The 17,855-nt window shown below is 51.4% G+C and overlaps 1 protein-coding gene across 2 annotated transcripts in view; it reads right to left on the reverse strand.

The window, feature by feature from the left end:
- Window positions 1-16,888, reverse strand: part of MGMT (O-6-methylguanine-DNA methyltransferase) — a 278,866-nt gene extending 261,978 nt beyond the window's left edge. Inside the window, exon 1 of one of the 2 annotated variants that reach the window (XM_027528875.1) lies at window positions 16,783-16,888. The gene's annotated coding sequence lies outside the window, so the exon portion shown is untranslated. The remainder of the gene's footprint in view (window positions 1-16,782) is intronic. The other variant, XM_027528876.1, reaches the window with a different exon arrangement.
- Window positions 16,889-17,855: the final 967 nt, after the last annotated feature.

Consider the following 17,855-nt stretch of genomic DNA (forward strand, 5'->3'; position numbering starts at 1 on the left):
GGCCTGGTGGGCTGCCGTTTATGGGGTCACACAGAGTCAGACACGACTGAAGCGACTTAGCAGCAGCAGCAAAGAGGGAGGGAAAGAAAAAAGGAAAGGAAACATCTGCATCAGAAGAACAGGGAAGATCAAATTAATGTAGCAAAGAACCCTGAAGTCAAAATTCCACAAAGTGGAAAACTGACAAAACCTGGCAATGTGCACCTTGTGATGGGAAAGAGCAATGAATACTTTTTCCAGAAGCTGAATGTCATGCTAAGAGAAACTTTCAAAACTTAATCATCTGAGACTGAAAAAAAAAAGAAGCAGATTAGTCTCCAGCTGGAAACCAGCACACTATGGATATCTGTACGTGCAGACTGAAATTTGTACGTAACTGCAAACTTTGTGAGCGAACGCACTTCCCCTTTAGTTCCAGAAGAACTGCAGACACGTGGCGCCAATGGGGCGCTGCGAGCACGCACCCACCACAGGAGGCACGCGTCCAGTGGGGGGCGCCCTGGGCAACGTCAGAGCAGTCACGGCCACGCGCTCCGAGTGCTCATGCGACACCGTGAGGGCACAGACACACCCCCAAGGCAACCCCACGTCCTCACACGCGTCTGTGAACACGGCACTCTCTGTTAAAGTCTAGTTTATCTGGGAGTACAGTTGATCGACGATGCTGTGTCCGCTTCAGGTGCACAGCAAAGAGACGTGCACACGCACCCTGACCTTCCTAGGTGTGCACAGGGCTGTGAGAGAAGCACAGCGGGGGCAGCCCGGCCTGCGGCCCCACGTGCGGACCAGGTCACACGAGCCCCCAGGCAAGGGGTTCAGTTCTCACACGCAGAGCTCTCTGCATGGCCAGACAGATGGCAACACAGGGGTTAATGCTCTCTTGAAGTAAAGTGAAGTCGCTCAGGCACGTCTGACTTTGTGACCCCATGGACTGTAGCCTATAGGGCTCCTCCATCCATGGGATTTTCCAGGCAAGAATACTGGAGTGGGTTGCCATTTCCTTCTCCAGGGGATCTTCCTGACCCACAGATCGAACCCAGGTCTCCTGCATTGGCAGGAGAATTATTTACCACTGAGCAACCTGGGAAGCCCCTGCTTGGGAGTAAAACCTCAAATGACATGCTTTAAATTTCTTGACAGAAACTCAGCTTGTTTCTCCCAACATCACCGAACACCTATGTGTCACTCACCCATGAATCACTCCCAGCCTTAACCTGGATCTACCTAACATAAGCAGGAACCCCCCAGGCCCTTTAAACACAGGAAGCAGGTGGACACACAAGGAACGGGAGCATCGCGAGGCCAGCAGGAGAGGCTGAGCCCCCTCAGGACTTGGCTGCTCCCACCTTTCATCTGGCGGGACGCTGGGAAGATGAGGCGTCACCAAAGCCCAGAAGGCGGGGCCCCTGGAAGGAGCAAGAGCCACAGGTGGCCAGGGGCTGCAGGGGCGGGGCCATTCTCAACAGAGACAAGTGGACGCAGAGATCAGACAAGGAACAGCCATATCTGCAGCCCTCACCTGGGGTGCTCCACTCTCCCCCAGCACCTCTCATGTCCACCAGAAGTCAGAGCTGAGCAAGACCAAGTGGGATGGCTCCAACGGCCACCCTGCGGCTGCCCTCTGCTTCCACAGGACATCGGGTGACACAGACCCACCCTGAGACACCCCCTGCAGTCAGGCTTCTCCCTGTGCCCTGCCCCTGAGTCAAGGAGGGCCAGCAGTGTGATCCACCTGAACCATCCTTCTTAGGTCCCTAAGCAACAATGTGATACGCTTGGCTTCCGCCGAGGACTCACAACCAAACAAAATCAAACCAGAACATTCCTGAATTTTTTAAAAATCACTTACATTCCTTATTCTAAAATTCCTACACAAACTTCTCCACAGGAAAAGGTCCCTCTCTCCTGAATGGTGACAGTCACTTACTAATCACACCCTCTTCCCTTTTCATCATGGCCGCCTGGAGGCTCCACTTCAGATTCATTTGGATCCTAGAAAGCTATCCTTGGGCTTCTCTGATGGCTCAGATGGAAAAGAATCTGCCTGCAATGCAGGAGACATGGGTTTGATTCCTGGGTCAGGAAGATCACCTGGAGAAGGTAATGGCTACCCACTCCAGTATTTTTGCCTGGAAAATCCCATGGACAAAGGAGTCTGGTGGGCTACAGTCCGTGGGGTCACAAAGAGTCAGATACAACTGAGCGACTGACATGTTCCCTTCAAGCTATCCCCAGTCCAGGTTTCCTGCCATATTTAATTTTCTCTACTAGCACATGGTCTGCTGGCAGCCACATGATCTAAATACAGCCAAGAATCAGAAAACAAACAGAAAAGTCTCCTGTCAGCCAAAACGCTGTCACAAAATCCATGCACTAAAGGTCCCAGACTCTGAAGCCAGCCTGCCTGGGTTAAAACAGCTACTATGAATATGTCTCATATGTTCAAGAAGATAGAAGAAAACATAACATTATGAAAACACAGAAGATGTAAGAGAGACCCAAATGGAATGCAGATGTAAAATAGACTATCTGAAATGAAAAATTACTTGATGTGATTAACAAAGCACATACAGCAGAAGGCGGGGAAAGTGAGTAAAAATGAACATACGACATTTTTTAAACTATCCAGGAAGAAAAAGGGAAAAAGACCAAAGAAAATGAGCACCGCATCAGTAAGATGTGAGACAACATCAGGCAGTCTAAGCTGAGCTAAGTCACTTCAGTCGTGTCCGACTCTGTGCGACCCCATAGACGGCAGCCCACCAGGCTCCCCCGTCCCTGGGATTCTCCAAGCAAGAACACTGGAGTGGGTTGCCATTGCCTTCAATACATGAAAGTGAAAAGTGAAAGTGAAGTCGCTCAGTCGTGCCCGTCTCAGCGACCCCATGGACTACAGCCTACCAGGCTCCTCCATCCATGGGATTTTCCAGGCAAGAGTACTGGAGTGGGGTGCCACACACATGCAATTGGGAGTCCCAGAAAAAGGCAGAAAATTATTTGAAGAAATAATTACTATTTCTTCATATTTGATAAAAACCTATACTCACTATTGCAAGAAACTCAATGAAACCAAAGCAGAAGAAAACATAAAGAACTAAACCAAGGCAAATCATAAACAAATTGCTGAAAAGAAGTCATAAAGAAAAAACCTGAGAAGTGGTCGGAAGACGTGGGGAAAGACGATCACACACAGAGACACAAAATTAAGAGGGACAGCAAACTGATCATCAGAAACTACGCAAGGCAGGACACAATGGCACATATTTAAAGCATGAAAAGAGGAAAAAAGAAAAGGGTCAATATAGAATTCTGTGACGGGCAAAATATCTTTCAAGAATGAAAGTCAGAATAAAGCCTTATTCCAAAAACAGAAGAGCCAATTCATACACTAGCAGACCTTTATCTGAGAAACACTGGTGCACGTTCCATAGGCATTAAAAAGGACTGCCAGATGGAAATTCATAGTTCCTAAGAGTAGAAAACATGCAAGTGGTAAGTATGCAAATAAATATAAAAGTTTTTTCAATTTTAATCTCTTTAAAAGACAATTGACTGCCTAAACAAAAATAATAAAAGTATATTTTGGAGTTTATAACATATGTAGAAAACATACTAAATAAATATAATCCCTAAAATAGGATGAGAGAAATTGAAATATACTCATGGAAGGTTCTTACACTGTACAAGACGATGAATAATATGATGTGAATGCAGCCTATGATGAGCTAATTATGACCATTACACACCCTAGAGCCAGTAAGAGCCAATGCACATATGTGGTAAATTGAAATCATTTTAAAAATATATTCAAAGAGTCTGAACAAAGGCAGGAAAATGGAGGGAGAAGAGTGAAGGAACAAACATAACAAGGAGAAAACAAATATCAAGGTGGTGCATTGAATCCAACCACACTGATAATTACATAACATGTAAGTAGTCTGAATACTTCAATTTTAAAAAGACCTTATGATTAGCAAGCTGTCTATAAGAAACATGTGTTAAGTTATTAGATAAAGATAAAATGTGAAAGAATGGGAAAACATTCACCATAGAAACGGTAATGGAAAGAAAGCCGGAGTGGCTATCTGAATATCAAACACATAATTTCAAAACAAGGAAATTGCTAAGACTAAAGGCCATTAAGAGTAAAAGGGTTAATTCACCAAAACGATGTACAAATTCTAAATATGCATGCACCTAATAAAAGACTTTGAAACAGATGAAGCAAGAACAGAGAACACAATAGGAAACAGCAAATCTCCAGCCACAGTTGGTGATTTCAACGCTCCTTTCCTATAATTTATAGAACAGGGAGACAGAGAAGCAGTGAGAATATATTAAATACAACACTTGAGCAACAAAAAATGTTTAGCATTGCTTAAATGAATTAGTAAATACTTAAAACTTTTTCAACGTTGCACTGATGTATGACTCTGGAGTCTCTAGGAAGTTTTAGGAGTGCCAAGTTGCTGAGCCCAAACAATGACAGGAATACAGGAGTGGAGGGAAGAGTCCTGTGATCTCGCCCTGCCCACCCACCTGCTCTCTCCATCCGGAAAACCCAGAGCCTTTCAGAACCCGATTGCCTACCTGCAAACACGAGGAAGAACAGAGGTGCACACCTGTTTCCCCACCCGACGCCCAGAGCACAAGGAGAGGCACATGAGAGCACCCCGTGTTACCAGAGGAAAACGCCTATTTGCCGCATCTTCTTAAACACTGGCTGCCACCCCCACCGCTCCCATCACCTGCACAAACTTTTCCACACAAACCTGGTCACATCTCTCTAGGAGACTTGCTCCTGAACCACCACTAGACAACTTTTTTCTATTTTGGCTTAAAGCTGGAAACGAGGAGGAGGGTGAAGAAATAATGCTTTGGAGGAGCAAGTCAGTGTAGGAACGTGAAAACAGTTAAAACTCACTAGATTTCTGGTCAAGATGCAAGACCGCTGTCCCCCCAAAATCAAGCCATCTATTCTAATTGGGTTCCCATGGTAACTGTACAATTGGGCTTTTCGATATAACACCCTGAAGTCCCAATGCAGACTTGTAAAATATACTTTGAACAGCCTGAAGTGTTTTCACGTTACGGCGCTCGCAGACCAATGACTGCACGTCCCCGCCCTGCCCGCCGGGGGCGGGGCATGCTGGCAGCGGTACCAACACAAGTCCCGCAAGGAACACAGGACACCAGAGCAGGTATATAAAACGGGTCACATGCTGGAGCTCCAGCCAATCTGCTCTGGGGACAAGCCGGTATGACTACTGTCACAGAACCCTGTTTACGGACTGCACACCACACCACGAGGCCCCTCTTATTGATTTCAAGGTTAAACAGAATCAATCACTAATAATCACAAGAGGGGCCTCAAGGTTAATCATATTCTTAGACTCTCAGTACGGAATGAAACAACAAGCATAGCTGTGCTGATAAATAAAACATAACTGCGGATCCAAACCCACATTTCAGGTGTCAATAGTATGGTACTAAGCACAGCCCACAGCACCGCCCCAGACCCTAGCCTCTCCCCCCAGAACACAGCAGTCTCTCCAGCCACCGCTGGGCCCCGAGTGGACCACGGAGCACAGTGCTGGTCATCCTCTGAAGACGCAAAGGGTCGCAGCTCAGAAATGGTGAAAGTTCACAACTTCAGCGTTCCTTGCAACAATCCTAAAAACACCCGCACATTTGAGACATTCTGCAGAACCACAACGCATACTGTGGCTTCTGGCAGACTGGCGACCTGGGCAGAAGTAAATCTAAGTCTCCCAGCTTTATTTACTACATCTTCTCACCGATGGCCACAGTTTTAACGTGGGCCAGTCTGGTGCACGTGTGGGCTGGCAGGCTTCCGGGGAGAAGTGCCCTACTTAGTCTCCAACTCTACAGAGACGTCCAAAAATCCTCAAGACAACTTAGCATGAACAGCAGCAAATTGCATGGTTCTTAGGGTCCTCGCTAGAGCCCAGTAGAATGACCATGTGATGCTCTTCGGTTCCAGCAGGAGCAAAGTACGAACTGACCCAGAATCGAGAAAAAATAGAAAAGCAACAGAAACTCCCAACCAACAAGCTGAGGCTGTAGGCCAGTGCTGTTACCCCTCTTCGTGCTTAAGAAACCCAGTCAACCAGCATTTACTCCAGTCCCACCTCCCAGCCTCCCTCAGGGCCAGGGGCCTTGACTGCTTTCCAGCAGGGTCCGCCCGGCACCAGGATAAGACCAGGCCTGTCCATGGTCCGCCGGCCCTCTGGTGTCTTGACCAAATCTGCCAGATTTCCTTTCTAAAACCTCTGGGATCCTGGTAATAAGGCTTGGGTTTCTGTTCATCCTGTTTTCTTTTATTCTGATACACACCTTTCGGGATGCCAAGAGCTAAACCTGCAAACAATCCTATTTTTGAACACTGATTACCAAGTTATCTTTATCTCCAAACGCCAGCTTCATATGCAAACCCCTCATGAGTTCTGTGCTTTTGAAGTAACATTATTTAGTCTGCACCTCACCTTGTATTAGTCAGATCGAGCTGCTATAACAGAAAATCACATACTAAGTGGCTTGACAGACAGAAATTCATTTTCTCACAGTTCTGGAGACTGGTAAGTCCAAGGTCAAGGCTCCAGCTGATTTGGTTTCTGGTGAGGGCTCTCTTCCTGGCTTGTAGGCAGCCACCTGCTGCCGGTAAGATCACCCTCTCTCTTTTCTCATAAGGCCGCCAATCCAACTGGATTGGGGCCCCTTCTTCCAACCTCATTTATTCTAAACAATCCCCTAACGTCCCCATCTCCTAATCCAGTCACAGTGGGGGTCAGGGCTTCAACACGTAGATTGTAGGGGCACGTTCTGTCCACAGCAACCTGTGCCCTGCAATCAGGCGGAAGCCCCACACCAGGCCACAGAGAGTTTCCAAGACAGAACACCAGCATCAAGAGACAAGAACGATACAAGTCAATCAGAAACCTGAGTGTACCTGTGATGGGCCCGAGGGAAGGAGACATTACAGGGGCTGAAGAGGCTTCCAGAAGGGCAGGGCTGTGGGAAGGATTCAGGGAGAGCCTGGGAGCAGACAGGGTCTACCATCAGGCTGAATCAGAAGAGGATCCCTAGGCAAGACTCTCTGGAGCCTCCCACCCATTCACTCTGAGATTGAGGAGCTGACGCATAGGTTTCGAGAGAAGCTGCCAGAATAAACGTGGAGGGCCTTGGGGCTAAAAGTGGCGCCAAAAGGAGCTTCACAGGCTCATGTTCCTCTGGGGCCTGGGTGGGAAAGAGGGGTCCCCTTGAAGCATCTCTGTGCCCCTGCCTCCAACAGGAGGAGAAGGAAGCAGTCCTCGCTGCCGCGTGCCAGCTTGCAGGGCAGTGGGGCAGCAGTGCTCAGGGGCAGAAGCAGGGAGACGGCCTGGGGCGCACCAGGCAGAAAGGACCCAGGCGGCTGAGGCTGCAGCCAGGCAGCACCTCCATCGGTGGCGGAGGGACAGGAGACGGGAAAGGTCAGCCACCTGAACCCAGAGTCCACGAGGACGTTGCTCTCCATCCCAAGAGACAGCCTCCAACCTGAGAGCTGACAGAGCCGACCTGGCCCCGCACAGAGAACCTGCCTGGCTTCCAACGGGTGACGCTCCAGTTGAGCTCAGCCCCGGGTAGCCCAGTGCCAGGGCCCCTCTGTGCTGAGCCGTGCACTGGGCAGAATGGAGCAGACACCCACACCGCCAGGCCTCTGAGCTTCTCTAAGAAGTAGGCTCGGCCACACGAACACCAGGGCAGGAGTGAGGCACGTCAAACAGCTGCCTCCACATCTGAAACCACCAGAAACATGACTTCCAGCCAACGCAAAAGAGTATCTCATTAACCTTCTCCAGAATCCACCCTGCCTGGATTGTCCACAGCCATGTGTTAAAGTACCTTGGGCCCAGAGACGGCCTCTGGAGAGAACACCAAGAGGAAATCAGAACTGTGACCTTAGGGGCTCTTCTGGCCTGACGAATGGTCCAGAGGATACCCCTGGACAGCAGCAGGTTCTCAGTCCAGGACAGAACAGCGGGTCCAGGACACGTTCTCATCACACTCAAGGCAAAAATGAACAGGTTAGGAACACCTAAGAGGAAGTCTTTAAAGCCCGTACTTTTAGTTTAAGGAAACTGAACTCCTGATTGTGACTCAGGGCCCACGTGGGTTCAAGCTGGTGGTGGGGAGCCAGCAAGCATGTCACCCCCAACCAGGACTGAGCGTGTCCAGGGCTATCAAGCACTCAGCCTGCCCGGGGTCCCCAGTGTCAGCCCGGAAAAGTCCCGTGTCCCATTAAACTGGTGGCTGCCCAGGACGGACAGAACGCGTGGCTCTCCGGAGCCTGTCCTTCTGGGGGCAGAAGGCGACCACACCAGTAGTCAGAGAGGTGGATAATGCTGCATTTCAGGAATATTTCATTTTAGAACCTGCATTTGGTTCTAAGTAACCGTTCTTGCAACAAATTTCAACAGCCCCCTGCCGGGCGCAGCCACCCTCCGGTGACCCCCCCCCCACCGCTGCCCTCCTCCCCAGCAGCTCCTGCCCCCAGGGCGGCCCGGAGACGGATGGTTGGTGCGGGTCCAGCAATCAGCCAGCGGCCGCCTCGACTCACCATCCATCTGACTCGACAGCTTAATCTGATGATAACACAGTGGTGACAGAAACAGATTCTTCTGCACAATAAAGAACAGCACACATGGGCTTTCTCGGGATAGCTGGCTAAATTCACTAACTTTTGGGCATACATCATTTCTGTGCCTCGCCCTTTATTCAAGGAACTTCCACTTGAGCGTGGAAAGCCTCACAAGCAAGGGTGGCTGTTCACTTCCAGGACGCCGGCTCCTCTGTGTCCCTGTCCCCCAGCACTGCCCCTCCAGCGTGCCAGAGCCCGGTGACAAGGACGGCACCCGGCAACCTCGGGCGGAGTCTGGCTGTGGGCATGTCGCCAGGCAGCACCTGTTTTCCCCTACCCTGCCTCCCCCGACCACACCCACTGGGACCACCAGGACCACCCGGGCCTCCCTCCCTGGCTGCTGCCTCTCAGCCTCCAGCGTGGGCTCCCCGGCCACTCGGCCAGTCCCACGGTCCATGACCTGCATCTGAAGAGGCTGAGCACACACCTTATTGGTAATCTACATTCTGATGTGACTGCACACCCCAGTCTTGACAGTTTCATTGTACAGATTCTGTGACTACCTGCAGGAAAGCACAGGTAACCCCACGGAGCGCAGGCTGGGGATGGAGAGGCCTGTTAACGAGCCTCACTCCTCCCCGCTGACATTTCTGGCTGAACAAACAGGTACAGTAAGGCAATCTCCCAGCTTCAGCACCCAAACGCCAGGCCCGACAGACAGGGCCGACTCCCCTCCACAGCCAGCTTGCCCCCACTTCCCACAGGACTGTCTTATGGGAATAAAACACATACACACCAAACGCTGGCTCTTCTCTTGAACAAAGGGGATCCTTAACTTGGGCCTCTCCCCCAGCTGTCCCCCCATCACCCCACACTCCCCACTAGAAATGCCCCCAGATGGACCCCAAAGCACTAGCCCAACAGACTCCAGGTGACAGCGCCTCCTGAAATACAGGCATGTATCTTTACACCATGTTCTGACCCCAAAAAGGACTTCTGACAGCGCCCGTTTCATGGCTGCAAAGGCGGCTTGCAAGGTGAATGGGAAACGCTGCACTAGTTACAAATAAACCTGGGCTGATCACTCCTACCCCAGGGCCCTGTTCAGGCCAGACACTCACAGGCAAGACAAAGACCCCGAGTGTCCCCCTCAGCAGTGACCTCGAGAGTTCCCTGGGACCGACTGGGTGAAGTTCCCAGCAGGCCTTCAAAAAATGTATGAGGGTATCACCATTGCACTGGCCAGAACCTTCTGGAATGCTACTCTATCAGGCTGAACCCAACATGAGAGTTAAGAGACCCAAAAATAAGGCCCATTTCCCCATGCACACAAAACTCACTGCAGATCAAATTCTGACAAAGCTCACCGACCGGACCTCGTTACCCTTCATGCGGGAAAGTGAAAGTGAAGTCGCTCAGTTGTGTCCAACTCTTTGTAACCCCACGGACTATAGCCTCCCAGCTCCTCCGTCCATGAGATTTTCCAGGTGAGAATACTGGGGTGGGTTGCCATTCCCTTCACCAGGGGATCTTCCAGACCTGGGGGCTGAACCCGGGTCTCCCACACTGCAGGCAGACGCTTCACCGTCTGAGCCCCCAGGGGAGTCCACAGAGGAAGACACTGTCATATGCTGGTGTCGCTGCTGGTTCCCGGCTGTGGCCGTAGAGTCGGAGTCTGTGTCTGGTCCTCCAGGAAGTTCTTTCAATTTAATAGGTGGTTAAGGTCGAGCCTCCTGAAGACAGTGGCTTGGGGCCGTTGGAGCCGGGTGGTGCCCACTAGGAGCGCGCTCCCTAGGCCCCCCTGCCTGCTCCGGGCCCACAGAGCACAAGCTGGCTGCCGGCAAAGCACCCCTGCACACTCAGAGCTCTGCCACGGAGCGGAAGCACCTTGAGGCCAGCCACCTCGGGGGCTCCCAAATCATCCACTGCAAAACTGCCAACAGGCATCTGGGCAGACCACCTCCTTAGAGACGAAAGGGGTTTTAGAGACTTGGCAAATCAGGACCAGGCTTCATGACCCTCCAGACCCAACGGAGCCATAGACATGCGGGTTCACAGACACAGTAGAGGGGGAGCCCAACCGAGACCCCATCCCCAGTCCTGCCTCCACCAGGGACAGTTTTGCAACTGAGCTAACAAATAGCAGCCACAGTTACCATTCAGTGTTCTCCACGGGCCAGGCCTGGGCTGGTTCCCCCAGATGGAATTCTCTCCCCAAACCCCACAACAGCCCTAAGAATGACACTGCCGTTCTCTTGGGTTTTGGAGAAACCAAGGCTTAGAAGAGATTAAGTGACCTCACTCAGGTCACAGATAGTAACTAATAGAACCAGGTCCAAACTGACTCAGTCTTGTTCCCAGTGGCTACAACCTTAACCCTGCGTGTAACACCCCAAGTGAGGGCTTGGGTAGTGTAAACGTGTAAAACTAGGATGCCGACTGGTTGGGGTGGGGTATACAGACAAGAATACTGATTGGAGGAGGGGAAAACAAGGATCCTGATTAGACTGAAAGTAAAAGGCCCTGATGCTGGGAAAGATAGAAGGTGGGAGGAAAAGGGGACGACAGAAGATGAGATGGTTGGATGGCATCACCGACTCAATGGACATGAGTTTGAGCAAGCTCCGGGAGTTGGTGATGGACAAAGAGGCCTGGCGTGCTGCAGTCCATGGGGTCACAAAGAGTCGGACACAACTGAGCAACTGAACTGAAAAGCAGGATGCTCACTAGACTGGAGGGAAACAAGGATTCTGGTTGGTTCCTCGCACTTTTTACAATTAGTCTCATCGGTCTATGAGTCTATGGTTCCAAATTAAAATTTCTATCCAGGTTGTGCTTCATGCTTCACAAACAGCCATCCATGACTTCCCGTGCTTACACTCGTCCAGGGGGACCAAGTCCCTGTGATCACGGCCATCCCGTAGAAGAGGAGGCAGCTGGGGGTGAGCAGCTGCCCAAAGCCACGCAGCCAGGACACGGCATCACCGGAACCCCTTCCGTGGTTCTCCCACCCACAGCTCCAGCACTTCATCAGTAAAAATTCAGTTCAGTTCCCCAAAAATGTATTCGGTTGTACATATGAAAGTTAACCCTGACCCAAGACCATAAAAATGCTTGTACCCAGAGGGTGAAAAAGACAGGCCAGCCATTCAGAAGGAAAGATGGGCGTGAAATACAACACGGCTGTCCCTGCTTAGCATTTGTTTGTAAAACTAATGCCAAAGTTTTGGTTAACATTTGCATCTTCTGTCATAACCATAAGACCGAACACTATAAAGCTAGGATAACGTGTCGGGTTTGCAATTCGAAGAGAGTCACACGTCTCTGAGGACTTACAAACCACAGACAGACCCACAGGCGTGGGCGACTCAGAACAGTGATGCCGGCCGGGGTGTGTGGGCCAGAGAGCTCTTTTCCACCATGCTCAGGGGGGTGGTGGAGACCCCAAAGACTGCCCGGGAGATGCTCAAACATTAGGGCCCCCTGGCGAGCTTGCAAAGACAGCCTTCTGGGTTCTGACCCAATAATCTCCTTGTTAACCAGCACCCTCGGTAATTCTGAGACCAGCAGGCTCAGACCACCTCTGAGAAATGCTCTGCTACAGCTCACGAGTGTCTCACTTCAAGAGGAGCAATGAAGCCCACGTTTCAGGGGGTGGCTCTTACTTCTGACACCAACAAGAGGGCGGGATGTGAAGGGGACACCCTCAGCCCCTTACAATCCTATGCTCTGGGGGGTAACCTGTAGCTCAGAGTTTAAAAAACAAATGAGAAATAACTACCAGTTTGTTTTTTTAATTAAAGTACAACATTTAAATGTCTTGTCCCATATCCTGCCCTGAAATTCAGTTCCCTTTCCCACCCAGCTAAAACCTCTGAACATCCAGAGCTGGAATTGCCCGATCCGTCAATAAGGTAAGAGTTTTCTAAACTACTATCCATATGACTCAATTTGTCAGTAAAAACTGCCACCAGCGCTGTGCTTGCAGAAAAATGTCCATAAATGCATTATTGCGACTGGCAGATCGATGTCTATAATAAAAACAAATAGATTTAACAAGTGCTGGCTTTTATGAGTCGTGCCATCGGTGGACAGCGCGTTCAGTTTCACCCCTAGACTTCTGGGAATGGGCAACAGAGCCTGGCTGATACTCTGCTGACTTCACAAGTGTTCCAGGTAGGAAATTATTCCAACAAGAGAATTTTCCACGTAGGAGAGCAAGCATGCTAGGCATTTACTGCTCTCTCACAATTCGTTTCACGGCCACACACATACACACGTGACAATACGTTTAACAGCACTAAGAAAATGTTTCTGCAGAATTTTTAACTGGTTTTATCACAGCTGTGTCACAGGCCACAAGAGCTGACTCCAGGTTGGGGAGACGGGGTATACAAGGGGGACGTGAAGCCTGGAGACCCCCACTCCTCTGCTAGGCCTTCAATCTAACTGAAAACTTGTAGTATCAGAAACGAGTGTCCGCATTTAGCACGTGGCCAAGGATGTCACAGGCTTTCTAGGCGGCCCAAGTAGAAAAGAACCCGCCTGACGATGCAGGAGACATAAGAGACACAGGTTCGATCCCTGGATTGGGAAGATCCCCGGGAGCAGGAAATGGCAACCCGCTCCAGTATTCTTGCCTGGAGAATCCCACGGTCAGAGGAACCTGGCAGGCTCCAGTCTATGAGGTTGCAGAGTCAGACATGACTGAAGCGACTTAGCACACACATACACAAGGATGTCACTGCTGTGTCAGTGGCCCCTGGGGCAGCCTATGTGTTTAGATGTTCAGCTGGAGCAGATATCATGAGGGTGGCAGCCACAGACTGGCTGAACTGCCAAGGATTCTGAGCACTTTGACATGACACTGTCTGTGACCCACTTATACGTGAGCCACGTCTGCCAAAACCACTCTGGTTCCTTCAAAGGTTACAAAATGTCACAAAGATGCTTCATTCCTTTCCTTAAGCAATTCATTTTAACAGTGATATAAAGGAGTAAGACATTCACTGGATCCCATATATTCTTGTGGCTTTCGCCAAACCTTACAACCCTCCTATACAGTAAGTTTAAATGCTGCAGTCCATGGGGTTGCAAAGAACTGGATATGACTTTGTGACTGAACAACACTTGTTAAGAAAACTGAAAAGAAAACTAGACTATTTCTTTCCACTGACCAGCAGATAAGCAGCAGTTCCCCAGATGCCGCAGAACACATGCCTTGCAGTGCTTTGTCTCGAACAGTGGATGTCAAACATTCATCTACCAAGCTGGATACAGGGCTTCCCTGGCAGCTCAGTGGTAAAGAATCCACCTGCCAATGCAGGAGATGCAGGTTTGATCCCTGGATTGGGAAGATCCCTGGAGAAGGAAATGGCCACCCACTCTATTATTCTTGCCTGGGAAATCCCATGGACAGAGGAGGCTGGCGGGCTACGGTCCATGCGGTTGCAAAGAGTCAGACACGACTTAGTGACTAAACAACAGCATACCCAAGTCAGGCCTCCAGAGCTAACGGAATGGGAAAACTGATGTCAAAGAAGTGAAAACTAGCCACCCCGCATAGCTCACACCTCGTTCCCTCACCCAAACAAACTACGAACACTTTCAGACCAAGCCTGGGCACTGGCTTGGTTCATTTACCATGAGTATATATGAAAAGCTCACTTTCCTCCAATGGTAACACTGGGTTGGCCAAAAAGTTCATTTGAACATTTTTTTGGCCAACCCAATATTATATGTTTCTATGTCTCTGATTTTTAAATCTTCAGGTTTCATTTAAGTGATAATCTGTGGTAAGACCCAAGCTCGTTCAGCAAACAGTTGTATCAGAAACTACGCAGGAAACGGGGTCAGAGGGGACTGTGACAGGAGCCAAAGGAGCCCCAGACACAAGCCTCAAGCACCCAGAGGCCCCTCAGGGTGTCAGAAGCCTCAGGGAAAGTGGCCAGAAAAGAGGAACCTCACACTGGGGCCAGGAAGGCAGGTGGGGTGACAGTGAAAACAAAGCTGGCAATAACGCTGACAGATCACTACTGGCAGACTGAGCGAGAGTGAGAGTCGCCCAGTTGTGCCCAACTCTCTGCGACCCCATGGACTGCGCAGTCCATGGAATTCTCCAGGCCAGAATACTGCAGTGGGTAGCCTTTCCCTTCGCTAGGGGATCTCCCCGACCCAGGAATCGAACCAGGGTCTCCTGCACTGCAGGCGGATTCTTCACCAACTGAACTATCAGGGAAGCCCAGGGAGAGGATTTACTGGCAAAGAGAATTCAGAAATCACTGCTTCACTTCCTGCTTTTCCTACAAAGGAGAATATAAGCTGAAAACGGCATCGATGCCGCCCAAAAGGGGAGTTGAAAGAACAACAGTCTTGGTTTGAATCACTGGCCTCTAAATGTTTGTCCTCTGCAAAATAAGAATAAAGACAATTTGGAAGTTTATTAAAAAATACTGAGAACAGTAAACTGTTTGGTGTTCCTGAAAAAGCAGGAGGAGAGGCCTGGAGGAGGAAGTCCACAGGAACGCTGGCTCAGGCCTGCCTTCCCTGCCTCCCCACAGGAAGGACGGAGGGGCCCTGCGTGAGACACCCGTAAGGGAAACCGTGGAAGCGCAGGCCTAAGCTGAAGATGAGGCCCAGGTGAGGCTCCACTGGTACTCAAGCAAGACCAAAACAGACAGGAAAAGAAAGGTTTAAGAACCTTCACAGCTGAGCACGAGTAAGATGTTAACCACTGTCCACACCCGGGGTTTTTATTTCTTTAAACCTGGATCTCTGACAGTGAGGCCTTTTTTAAGCAGCATCTGATAACACTAGTTAGGTCTACTTTGTGTGATACAGATTTGCTTTAATGGCAAGAATGCTCACTGAGAAAAGTACCTTCATAGAGCTCTGCCCTTGAGGTGAAGCTCTGCCTGCTTCACCCTGCCCCCAGATTGTAAGAGACTCGACTCTCCAACTCAAATCCTAACGCAAACCAAGAATCCAAGGAGAAATGAAATGCCTCCCAGAGCCAGGCCAGCTCTGCTCACGGGCTCTGGACCTCAGCAAGTATGGACCTGGCGTCACTGCCTCCTGGGACAAGCTTGAGTTAAAAGGTTATCAACCACCAGCCGGGGGTGGGAGGCAGCAGCTCTGACATCCTTTTCCTAAAGACGATCGCCCCAGGGCGTGCTAAGCTTTGTGATGTCTTCTCTACCTCCCTGAGTGTTTTCTGCACTGGGGGACTCATGAGAGCAACTCAGCCCCCCGCCTCCACCATCATGCCCTGGGCTGGGAGAGAAAGAGGAGCACCTTGGCTGAGATACTCAGAGTGCGGGCGCAGAGTTCGAGGCCAGTCTAACTCTTAGCTCTTTATGTTCAACACCTCCATGTTCTTCCGCAAATAGCAGCGGTGACCCTTCTCTGGACAAAGGAGTCTCCCTCTGCCTGGTGACCATCCATGCAATCAAGCCAAAGCTGTGCTCATGTATACAAAACGTGCTTCCGGAACAAAGTCAGCCAGGAGCTGAGACACAGAGAGAAACACCACGCTTAGATTCATCATGAGCTCAGGGAGTGAGGAATACAGTTGAGAACTGCTCTGCTGTGTTTATCGCGTCCTTGGGAATTACCGTGCCCAGTGTATGTGGCTCTTAAACTTCCACTTGGTCACTCCACGTGTTAGTGTTTACAGACGCAATGAGTGCACAGTGTATACAGAGGTGGGCCCTCCTCTGACACTAAGAACAGGACATGAGGCCTCTGCACGGGCGGTTTGCTAAGGGCCTCCTGCAAGAAGGGCCAGAGAAGGGGTTCCTGGAAGCTTCCTGGGAACAGAAGGCTGGGGACCAGTGCAGAGCAGGAGGGCTTTGCAGGTGTTGACCAACTAGAGGTTTGGCAGGAGCAGCACAACTCCCAGGCCAGGCCACTGTCACTGTACTTGGAAGAAGAACCCCAGGCTGGGAGAAGGCTGGGAACCCCTGGTCGCTCCTGGGGCCAGCAAGGGGCGGCTGGGGGTCCGAGTGGGCCCCACCACCATGGCAAGGGGGGCGGGGGGAGTGCCCGGAGGACCACTGGGGGCTGGACTGCCCGACGGGCTGCAGACGCCTGCTCCCCCCGGGGAGAGCCCCGAACTTTGGCGGGAGGTGACCCAGACAACTCACCGCGCTGCCTAAGCCGCCAACCGCAAGGAGCTCAGAGCGCAGGACCACGCAGCGCCGATGGAGCCCAGGAAGCCCGGGGGACGGGCGCGGGGCGGGGGCGGGGCCTAGGCCTGGGGGCGGGACCTGGCAGTGTGTTCGGGGCCCGCGCGAGCCGGGATTCGGCGGAAGCGCGGCGAGGACGCGGAGGGGCGGGACCAGGCCGAGGCTGGGGGCGGGGCCCGGGGCGGGGGTGAGGCCTGGGCTCCTGGGCCGCCGGACGGGACGCGCGCGGCGGCGGGGGCGGGACCCCGGCGGGCAGGGGCGGGGCCGAGGGTGGGCCCTGCCTCCCCGCCGGCGCGCGCCATGCCAGGTGGGAGCATGCGCAGTGCGGCGGCGGCGCCCGGGCCGACATCTCCCTCTGCGCAGGCTCGGTGGCCTGATGGCGCCGCCTGGCCAGGTTCATGCTGGCTGCCAGGCCGGTTTCATCCTCCCTGCTGGGGCCTCGCTATCGCTTTGCTGGTCCTTCCTACCCGGCAAGAGCTGGGCCGCAGCGCCTTCCTGCCTGTGCCCCCTGGGCGCTGTCTCAGCTCCTGCGGGGTAGGAAGGACCGGCAAAGCGAAGCACGTTTGCTGTTTGTTCTGGTTTTTTTCTGTTAGCTCACTGTGAAATTTTAGAACGTTTTTTCAGCTTCTCTAATCCTCGAAGTCACCATCTCTGGGGCTTCTCTGGTAAAGACTCCACCTGATATGCAGGAAATCTGGGCTCGATCCCTGGGTCGGGAGGATCCCCTGGAGGAGGAAATGGCAACCCACTCCAGTATACTTGCCTGGAAAAATCCCATGGACAGAAGAAGAGGAGCCTGATGGGTTACAGTCCATGGGGTGGCAAGAGTCGGACACGACTTAGAGGATCTTTGTAATAATTCTCTGCACATAGGGCTAATAAACATCAGGGACAAGAATACACCGGTCTTCCTATAATCTGTACCTACCAGGACCCAATCAGAACTGGGATCCCAACAGAACTGAAGAGGGAAAATAACACAAAAGCTGGATCAAGATGCTTACCAACATCCTAACAAGTGTACTGTGAGG

The sequence above is a fragment of the Bos indicus x Bos taurus genome, chromosome 26, assembly GCF_003369695.1.
Source record: "Bos indicus x Bos taurus breed Angus x Brahman F1 hybrid chromosome 26, Bos_hybrid_MaternalHap_v2.0, whole genome shotgun sequence".
Classification (NCBI taxonomy): Eukaryota; Metazoa; Chordata; class Mammalia; order Artiodactyla; family Bovidae; genus Bos; species Bos indicus x Bos taurus.